The sequence below is a fragment of the Protopterus annectens genome, chromosome 8.part0, assembly GCF_019279795.1.
Source record: "Protopterus annectens isolate FY-2018-M chromosome 8.part0, PAN1.0, whole genome shotgun sequence".
Lineage (NCBI taxonomy): Eukaryota > Metazoa > Chordata > Ceratodontiformes > Protopteridae > Protopterus > Protopterus annectens.
Window position 1 is genome coordinate 1,187,563,345 of NC_056741.1, and position 11,599 is coordinate 1,187,574,943.

Below are 11,599 nucleotides of genomic sequence, written 5' to 3' on the forward strand. Positions count from 1 at the left end.
AGGGGTGGTTTCTGCCACTTTAAACCAGACCTCCATTACAGCACAAATCATCGATGTTCTCCATTTTGAGGAGTGCTTTGAGTGAGTGCATCTTGAGATTTAGACTTCTAGCATTGAGCAGTATGACCCTCAGATTGCATTTATTTATAGCTGTTATGGTAGTAATTTGGTCTTTGGAACACCACCTAAAAAAGGCACTATAAGTATGGCAAGAGCCTTAGCCAGTACCCGGAAACCCAGGGGTGACACATGCAGGCCATCTCTGGCAAAGCATTGAGGTCTGTCAGTCATGTCATCCCAAGCAGACAGACACTGGATCCCCTTAGAATGACACCAGAAACTTATCCAATTGTTGAAGTCAATAATTTTTTGTTTGTACTTATTTAAGCTGTATTTGCTTGATTTTTCCCTAATTTATTGCTTTCTGCGCTTGTTTTTAGTTGTTTTTTTTTTATTTAATTGCATTTATTTAAACTGTATTTGCTTGATTATTTTCAGCTTCACTTTCCACTTCATCTAATGTGGTGGGCATTGATACTACTCACTGATTTAGAGCTTTCATTTGTCTTGAATCAGGTCACTGTGATGATTCATATATCAGCGTTTTCTTCTTCTTCTTCTCTTTTCTGTCTTGTCAGGTACGTTACACTACATCAAAGTTGATTTTCATAGCTTTTTAACTAAATTATGTTCTTTGTCAAATTAATAAAAGAACTAACAGAAGCATACTACTTAAATATCATTTGATATGAATGATTCCAGTGTAATTTAACCAGCCATGATAAATCACCATCACCATCTTCTGATATGTTCTTTTCTTTCTAGGTGATCTGGCTCTGTTTCCAAACCTACAAGTACACATTCCTTGGGATTCAGAGAATTTCTTTTTGCCAGCACTATCTTCCCAAAATGGGAACACAGCACAGAAAAATTCTGATTCAGAGACATTGTATAGCCAAAAAGAAAAAAGACAAAATGACCTCATTAGTAACTCATTGCCGTTTCTCTCAAATGAACACTGTGCTGTCAGACCTAACCATATTAGTGTTCTCCCTCACAGCCCAAGCTTCACATTAGCAAATCACTCCCTGGTGGCATGCAAAAACATATATAAAGACCAATTCACACACACAGACATGAGCTCCCACAGTCGTTCACGCTCACAAAAACATTCATACCACACAACTGTGCACATACTGTAACACACACACACAGACATGCACACATGCACACACACACACACACACACACACACACACACACACACACACACACACACACACACACACACACACACACACACACACTAGACGTAACTGCAACTAAGTACTACCATGAGGAAAATACCTAATTATAAAGAAATATGCCCAGACCTTTCCAGCAATCGTAGGAGCAACAGTACTAATAAAAAAGAATTTATGACTGCAAGTAAATATGCTACCAATATATGTAACCCTCATACGGTTTGCAGAAGGAGGGAATTCTGGGTACAGTGCGAGTGCTGAGAAGAGCACTACAGGCTAAGCTCAATGTCTGAAACAATAATAATTTTAAGTAGGCCTTGTAGCTCAGGGGTTAGAGCACTGGTCTAGTAAACCAGGGATCATGAGTTCAAATTTCATCAAGACCTGTACCTTTCCTTAAACAGATAGCCTAGTATGAACCTATGAACCTATAAACTTAAGGGGTGGTGAAAGCCACAAAAACTTTGGGCTAGGCTTATAAATGCCCTAGGGCAGATAGCCTAGTATGAACCTATGAACCTATAATTCTAATTGTATCCTGACTTAGGAGTGAGGTGCATTTGCATCACAACATTAGAAATCCAAAATATTTGGAAACATTTGAAAAAGGGTAAATCAGTGACCACCATGTTTTTCTAGCATTCACTTTTTCCTCCTAGAGTAAAATTTTCAGAGCAAATTAAGAGCCATGTCTATTTCTTATTAGGCAGTGTTCATACTTAGCAGTACTAGTCACTCTCTCAGAGTACCACATTAGCATGTGACTTCACTCACAATACTTGTCTCTATGCTACAGACCCACAAGGGGCAAACCTCAATGGCTGAACAGTTGCAGAATCAGAAAGGCTAGACATGATGCACAAACCTTCCAAAATAATTAATTTTAAACATTTTATACTTTTTTTCTTGCACTGGTTCTTGTCTCACTTGCTTATCAGGCTCACTGTTGTATAGAAAAGACTCTTCTAAAGAGTCAATGGGAAATTCAGGACCTGAAATTCACTCATGGCTTGCATCTTGTATATTGGTACAGCCATTGCATAATATTCATTGCCTTTGTCTTTTTAAGTCTCACATGGTCAGAATATGTCCTATAGAAAATCTTGACTGATTCCTCTTGAATGAATGAATGAATGAATGAATGAATGAATGAATGAATGAATGAATGAATGAATGAATGAATGAATGACTTCTTTGCATGGTTGTCATGCTGGAAGTTTGGCAGGGAATTTTTATTTCTGATAGTTTCATGCAGACTTGCTTTTTTTCGAAGACAGCGCTATTTGGATGTCTTAAGAACAGAACTGCAGGTAACTCTTTTGAGTACAATTCAAAATCACCCTGTATGGTAACAGAAAAAGTTTTTTTTTCAGATTCCAATTCGGTATTTGATATTTTTTTATACTTGCCTTGAAGGTTTGTATGAATTTTTCAGCTAACCCATTTGATGCTAGGTACCCCTGTGGAATAGTGAAATAAGTTATTCCATTTTACTTAAGAAAACATTGATATTCTTCTAAAATGAATTGGGTAACATTGTGAGGGACAGTATATCCAGGTGATCTATAAGCAGTGAAATGTGTTTTTTGATGAGTAACAGTAGGCCGATATATTAACTTTTATTGGACCAACATAGGTTTTGCAATTACTTGAGCTTTTGAGCTTTATCTGGAGATAACAAGTTGGTGATGTTAAATATAATGCTTGAATATCCACTTGTACCTAAAAAGGGAAGTGCATTATGCATATCCAGTTGACTAAAAAATGCATCTCATACTACACCTTGGAGACAGTGTGTGTGTGTGTGTGTGTGTGTGTGTGTGTGTGTGTGTGTGTGTGTGTGTGTGTGTGTGTGCGTGTGTGTATGTAAGACAGATAGAGAGAAACAGAGATGGAAACTGAAGAACAGGATCATGACATGGCATAGAAATCAGAGTTTGGCATCTTAATTTAGTGTTCACGTAGCAGAGAAGATAACACTCAAAAGAAACTGTTTTGGCATTTAATGAGAAAATAAATCTGAAAACAAGAGATATATAGGGAGATTAGATACACCCAGAAAAGGAAAACAAGAAACTAGTTAGTAAGATATTAGTCTGCAATGTTTGTGAGATAGATATTTTATTTAATATAAAACATGAATATGCAATAATATCCAGTTCACAATGATGAGAAAGGCAGGGACTACCAAGAGAATAAGATACAGAATTAGAATGTGTGGCTATTGTAGCCTGTTAATAGTTTACCTTCATTTAGTTGAAACTGTAATGTGCGATCGCTCTATTGTCTGATTGTAAATGACGAATTTCAAAATGTTTCCAAATCTAAATGTCGAAAATGGTTTACTAGAAACCCAGATTCGACCATTTTCGAACTGCAGTACAACAGTGACAGTCAGAAGACATTTCCTAATGTCTCCAAACATCATTATGCAGGGGGGCAAGCCCCCATGCACCCCCCATGTGGGGAAGGAAAGGGTACATGTCCCAATCCCCATTATAGTGCGATCTGCACCTAAAATGCTGAATTCAAATGAGTGAATGCCAGTGTGCATTCGCTCATTTGAATTCACAACAATGGAATTCGACATTCCCAAATCTTGTCATTGTACTTTCGCACTTTGGTGCATCATACAATGGATACCTGACTAAATGAAGGTAAACCCTGTTAATACACTAGGGAGAAAGAAGGAGAGAGAGAGTGAAAGAAGCAATGGTGCTCTTATGTCAGCCTAAGGTTCTGAAGAATAGCAGAACTGGATAAAGTTTTGTTATAATGTTAAAACTGTCTGAACATTAAGGTCTTACTGACTTTTAAGTTTATGGTTACTACTGTTCTGACCAGAATGTTGCCTTCTGTGAAAGTAACAATTCTCTTTTCAAGAAAGTAGCAATACTCTTGTCATGAATAAAATACAACTGCTAAAATATAGGCCCTAGTAACCTTAACAGTTACTGTTAATATTCTGAAATGGTCAGCAGTTTGCATTCAGAGCAAATTCATCATAAAAACAAGCAAACAAACAGACAAGTCCACAGAAGCAGTAAGTTCCCATTAAAATCCAAAGAAGAACAAAACAATGGAACTTAAATATTTTTTACACAATTTCTAAGTATTCTATTTACAAAGCTTTTGAGACAGCTCTTTATCAATGCTTGTAACAACTACAGTAAATCCAGTTGCTTCTTATATACCACAGTAAAAGTAATTAAAATATCAGTTATAACATCAATTAAATCACAGCCTGATTAAACAATAAAATAATGAAATACTTATTAAACAATTAAAGGCCTCTTCTTTAAAACAGGTTTGATACTAACAGTGCCATTCAGTCCTGGATATATATATCTGCCCAAAAATAGTTAATCCATTTATATTCAATACATTCAGTATTTAATATTATATCATCTCCCTTATCATTCTTATTTATAGCAATAATCACTCTAAAGGAAAACTTATTACTGTCATATTAATCGTTCTATGTATATTTGATAAATGCTGTGAAATCCATTCTTTTAACATTCTATTGGCCTTTCCTACATAAAAACAGGTACGTATTTCACAGGTAGCTAAATAAATCACATTTTTAGTTCTGCAAGTGGCAAAACTTTGAAAAGTAAGGATTTTATTAGTTATAGGATATTTAAATTCATTTTCTTATTTATATAGTTACAAAATTGACAGTCATAACAGGGAACAGTACCTTTTGTTACTATTTTAATATTAGATGAAAAATTGAGGTTTTTAAAACAAAGTTGCTGCCTTAAATTTTGTATACAATATAAGGATGTTGGCCTATAATTTCTTTAATATTTTTGAAAGAGCATAAAATAGATCAATTTGCTTTGATAATATATTTAATTTTATTGTTACAAGTATTATATTTAATCCAATATCTAATTTGTGGTTTAATAGCTGGACACCTAGTCCATATTCTATTAGTCTGTTCCTTAGAAAAATAAGTTCTAGCTACATTACCTCTTTCGTGTGTGATTCTATCCTTATAGCTATTAAGTATATCCTTATTTTAACTCTTTAAAAAATTCATAATACATGTCATTAAGTTGTAATACACAGTTACTTTCCGTGGTATTAAGTCTGCAAGCTCTTAAGAATTGGCTGCCTACTATGCCACTATGGATATGAGTTGGATCCGTATTACAAACATGTAGATATCTCTGCATTTGCACCTTTTTCCTATAAATCTTGGTACCTAAATTCTCATCTTGTACAAAGACATTAATATCCAAGAAATTAATATTAGTGGTGGAATAGTTGGATTTAAAACTAATAAAATTAGTGGTAGACTACAAATACTCAATGAAGTCATTCAGACTATTAACAGTGCCATAACAGATACACAGTTTCTAATTTTTCTAAATTCATCATAAAACATTCATTACCAGAACAAAAAAAATGTTGCTGTTCAGTATACCTTATTTATGTCCACTGTTAACCACTCAAAAACAAATGTAAGGTATTGTATTGTCTCATAAAAGCAATACCTATGTTCATACCACTGACTGGCAGACTGACAATTGAATTAACTTAATCTCCACTGTTTTTCTTTCCAAATGTGTCTAGAAATGTTCTTTAAGGACCGTAACTGTCATATCTGATACAGAATGACCAGACTGGGAAAAGTGTGTTGATACTTGCTTGTCAGTCACTGTATTTTTTAATTGTGTACCAATGGGCATTCATCTTAGTTCTGTGTAACTCACATATCTCTCCTGTGTAACCTGTTTCTTGACATTTCCTGCATTTGATTAGATAAACCACATTTTTGGAAGTGAACATAAATGTACCCTGTACTTTGAAGCTGCCTTTCTGTGAAATTGTTATATTTGAAGATGTGTAAATCAAGTGACATGCTTCGCGTCTTGAATGGTTGCAAATTTTTGTGCCATTCTGGACTATATTCTGCTCTGGTCTAAGTATGTTTCTGATGAGATTCTTTAGATTTTGTGGCTGTTTAAATGACAGCAGTGGGTGTGCTTGACAAATGTCTCTCAACTTGTCATCCTCACTAAACATTGGTTGGAGGTCCCTTATGATTCTGTACAGTTTTCTTAAGTTCTGGATGATATGCTGCTCCCAGTGGAACTCTGTCACAGGGGTTCTTCTTTTTTTAAGAATACTGAAGCAGTTGTTCTTGTGGTAGCTCTATTGCTCTGTCTAGAACTATTTCAAACTCCCTGGCAGTGACCTTGAGCAAGCATAGCATTTTTCAGCTGTGCCAAATGTGTGTCTCTTTCTGTCTGATTAGAACAAATGCAGTGATATCAACGTGTTTGACTGTAAATGACTGACCTCTTTGTGTAACTGGAGTGATCACTCCTTTTGTGCAGATACATCTCTCTGTCATTTGGTTTTCTGTAGAGACATGTCCGTAATGTCCCACTTTGTATAGTAACCTTAGTATCAAGGAAGATTACACTTGAAGTTGAGTACTCCAAGAATAGTTTAGTAGGTGGGGCGATTCTGTTAAGTCCTTGGTAGAATTCCTCAAGAGAGTCAATGTTATGTGTTCAGATTATAAATAAGTCATCGATATAACAGAAATAAGTGAGTAGCTGATGTATGCAGTGTTGCAGAAATTCTTTTTCTAGGGTTACTATGAAGAGGTTTGCGTATTGTGGAGCCATTCGTATGCCCATTGCAGTGTCCATAGTCTGACCACAATGTTTTCCATTAAAGGTAAAATTGTCAGAATAAATTCTATATGTTGTTGCACTATATATGGAGTAATGTTGTGATGATCTGTTTCCTTGCAAGTACTTGAGACAGGGAGCATTTCCATCTTCATGTGGGATGTCTGTGTATATTGATGTAACATCCATTGTGGCTAAAACATTGTTAGGTGGTAGGTCATAATAACTTTGTAGAATGCAAAGAAAATGAGTGGTATCTTGAATATAACTGTCCATTTCATGGACAGATTATTTTAGAATTTTATCCACAGGCTGCAAAATCCCTTCTGTTAGGGTTCTTTTGCTAATAATGTTGGTCTTCCTGGCTGATGGATTTTTGGTAACATGTAGAAACTCCTGGCCTAGACTGATTTGTAATGAGATCAGTTATTTTACCCTGGATGGCATCTAGAAGGATTTAATAAGGTTCGTTAGTTTTTTTTTTTGTGTACTGTTGAATTGGATCCTTAGTCAGCTGTCTTTAGTGTGATCATAAAGCTATTTGATTCAGCAATATAGTTGACAGGGTTTGTATAACCACTGCAGACACTTTCACTGACTGTTTTATGATAATGTGTTTAGATTTCAAGGACTTTTTTGCCATTCTTTCTGAGGGAGAAAGTTTATGATAAGTCTGTCTTTGTGCACTAAGGATTCTATAGTTCATATTTGGCCTAAAACACTAAATATAGCTATCCAGCTTTGCATTGCATCTACTTCAAGGAGTGAAGGTGGAGCATTTTTTGTACCTGTTCCTGGATTTACATTGTCTGTGTTCTCCTGTATTTCTGTATCTGAAAGAATTTCCCAAGTGTCAGCCTGTGAAACAATTCCTCAGGTTCTCCACAAAACTGTACTCTGTCACATGGTTTAGTGTAGAGAAAGTAAGACTTCTCAAAAGGACTGATAGTTCACTGGGAGTAGGAAAGGTTAACAACAGAGAGATGCCCAGGTCTTAAGGGTTCCTGTCCTGTACTGCTGTTAGCCATATCCTGATTTTTAAACAAAATGGCATGTTGAAGTTTGTGTAGTTTCCGCTTTTTGGACACTGTAGTTCTTAATAGTTTGTTAAAATTCATGTTTATTTCTTGCAGAAAGACAAGATCTGGATCACCAGACTTCCTTTCTAGTGAGGAAAGTGTGTTACAGTATTGTTTCTATAACAGATTCTTATTTGCATAAATTACATGTAATTCCTCATTTTCAGAGATGTCCTTCATCGGAGCTATTCTGCTTACATAGAGTTGTAGGTATTTATCCACGGATTTTTTATAAATAAGCTTTTGGGAATAATGTTCATTTTCTTTCACTGGGATAAGATGAAGAAGTCACTATGAAGCTGTGCTTCCTTCTTCATGATGTTATGCAGCTCATATAGGTGGAGATGTGATTTCAGGGTATGAAATAATCCTGACATTTTAAATGTGTACACACCACTATCATAAATACATTATTCATAAATTAATCAGCAAAATCAAAGTGAAATCTGTTCTGACACTAACCTGGAAATTTCTAAGGGTGCAGTGGTGATTTTGTAGTCATCTGCCATTCCATCCAATATGGCACACAAGTTTTGTACATATTCTCAGCCTGTTTATCCAGCTTGGGCCAGCACTTGTACTGAGTAAAGAGAATCTCCATAGTGACCAATTTAGTTGTGATTGAATGATTTAAGTTTGGTGTTACAAGTTGTTTAGGTGTATTATATCTTTGTACCAGATTTATAATTGTTGGACAGTTTGTCTGTTTTGTATAATATATCATATGTGATTCTAAGTTAGCAATGTAATATGGAGTATTGTAATGCTATACAATGATTTTTTTGTTTGGTAGTCTGGATCTGTATTTAGCAATTTTGTTGCAAATCTGTTTAAGTATTTGTTGCTCATTTTTTGACGTTATAATTGATGATGCATATAATAGGCTTGAAAATAAAATAGTATGAGCATTATAAGCTATGCTTGTTATTTTACATTATGTTTAAATTTATATAGCATGCAGAATAATTGATCAGTTTTGGATGTAACATAATCAAGATAACCAAAAATAACAACTGATAGAAACCACAGATACTTTCCAGCATAATTTAAAACAAATATATTAAGCACTTTGTCTGCCATGAATCTGGGCCTAGATCAGAATAAATAATCATAAAAACACATACATTTTAAAATATTAACTAATCCTTATAAACAAGTTAACTATTAACTTGTTCCGTGACAGAAAATAATAATAATTATAGCAATACACTTCCTCCAATGATAAAAATGTTTTGTATAACCATACTAACCAGAACTAAGCAAACCTGAAGGGAACCCTTGTATATAACATAATTTAATCCATAATATATGAAATAATGTCAAGTGCATAAAATATATACAATCAAATATATTTATTATTTAGCTGATCTTGGCTTTAAAACACTTCTGATACTAATCACACGAGTGAGAATTTGCTTTATACCTGAATTTTCATTCCCTGTATTCAGTCTTTGCCTCACAACAACTGGCAATAATGTTTAGTTCCACTGACTCAATAACTGAAATGAAATACTTGAGCATGTTTGCTTAATTCTCTCTTCAAGTGTTTCTTCTAATAATTGTGTGTGTAAATCCTATACCACAAATTCCCTTTGGTCTTACCAATATAATAGACATCACAAGTTTCTCAGCATGTAAGACAGATTACCCCTTTTGTGCTACAATTGAATTTTCTGTCTTAGTCATCTTTTCTACCTATTTTTTTGTCATTAATAATCAGATTCTGTTTCTATTTTCCTGGTTATTAACATAATTAATGTAAAGACAAGCAGTGTGCCAATGAGGTAAACCATGACCATGTAAAACACAAATACCTCGTAAATGTTCAATCTATGGTTTTAAGTTATGGTGACATTAGTAGAAAAGTGAGACAGATATTGGAGATGAACTGGGTTATATTCAGGGGCAACAGTCAGATTACTCAGAGTGTTGGTAACACCCCTAGATTTGTATACAGAACTGATTTAAATTTGAAATACTTGTTAGAGCACCCAAAGGTCTTTAAAAAAATAAATTTTAAGGGTACATTTAAGTGTGGTGCCTGTGGTTCATAAGTTCATAGGTAGGTACTAGGCTATCAGCCCTAGGGCCTATACAAGCCTAGCCAAAAAGGTACCCTTGCTTTTGCCACCCAATAAAATTATTTTCCTGTGCCCCTGTCGAGAAGAGCCACAGAGGTGATCCCCGGGGTGAATTTCCTATTTCCCATCCAATCATCAAGATTTTTTTTGAAGAGTGCTAATGAGGAGCTTTGTTTGATATAGATAGGTAGTTTGTTCCAGAGTATGGGAAGTCTCTGGGACAGGAATCTATCCCTCCAGCATGTTCTGTTTATTGTGGAGACAAGGTTTAGGTCCCTAGAGCTTGTAACTCAGAGGGATTGGGATTTCTTTAAGTGGAGCATGTCTAACAGCTCTGGGTTTGATATAGCTTTGTATGTTAGGCAGAGATCACCTCTGAGTAGGCGATATGTGACGGAGTAAAGCTGGAGTTTTTTGAGACAGTCTGCATAGGGCATCTGTTTGAGGCCAGTAATCTTCTTTGTGAGGTATTTCTGTGGCCTTTCCAGTTGTTGTAGATGTCTTGTGAGGTACATACCAAAAGGGGCATTGTACTCTATAATGGGTCGAATAAGTGACTAGTAGAGGTGAACAATGACCTCTTTTTTCCTGGATGAGAAACCTTTTGTGATGAGGTAAGCCACATAGAAGGATTTCCTGACTACTGTGGTGAGATCTAGATAGGCTGTGTGAACCACCTTACCCTTGTCTATGGTTTTGGTGACTGTTTCAAAGAAGTCAATCAGATTTTGGAGACATTATCTGCCTTTTACAAACCCAAACTGGGTGGGGTCCAGAGTTTGGAGATTGCCAATGTCTTTGTTTATAAGTTCCATGATGATACATTACATGGCCTTGCAGACCAGGCTCATTAGGCTAATGGGGCGGTAGTTCCCGGGGTCCATGGTGGCTCCCCCTTTGTGGAGTGGGATAACTGTCATTGTGCGCCATTTGTTGGGCACAAAGCCTGAGGTGAGGCTATGATTGAACATGGTGCTTAGGTGGGGTGCCAGTTCATTCTGTCGTTCATGTTGAACGCAGCCTGGGATGTTGTCAGGTCCCATGGATGCTGTGTTCTTGGCTTTGGAGATTGTGGTTTTTACCTGTGCAGCCATGATTACAGGAACTTTTCATTCTTCTGGTATAGAGATGGGCCCTTTAGGGGGTGAGGCGGGGTAAAGTAAGCACTGAACCTATCTGCCAGTATGTTGTCAATATCAGTTTTTTCTGTATATTTAGTGCCATTGTGCTGTAACTCAGAGCAGATCTGAGTGTTGCCATTGAGATTCTTGACATAGCTATAGAATGCTTTGTGGTTGTCTTTAGAATCAGTGGCGATCTTGTTTTCATACCTAGCTTTGGAGGATCTTATAAGGGATCTCAGCTTCTTACTGAGGCTGACCAGGGAGTTCTTCCAGTCATGGGATTTTACTCTTTACTCTACTGTAGGTATATCCTGGAAGAGAGTGACGTCTGTGTAGGTGACCCCTTATGAAGGTCAGATTAGCCACAGGAAACTGTGGGTCAAGGGGTCTGGTGTACATTGCAGTATGTACAGGATG

At 36.1% G+C, this 11,599-nt stretch overlaps 1 non-coding gene across 1 annotated transcript; it reads left to right on the top strand.

Annotated features, from left to right (window-relative positions):
* Positions 1 to 1,557: 1,557 nt before the first annotated feature.
* On the top strand, positions 1,558 to 1,630 carry TRNAT-AGU. The gene has a single exon. It is a non-coding gene; the product is annotated as a tRNA-Thr (tRNA).
* Positions 1,631 to 11,599: the final 9,969 nt, after the last annotated feature.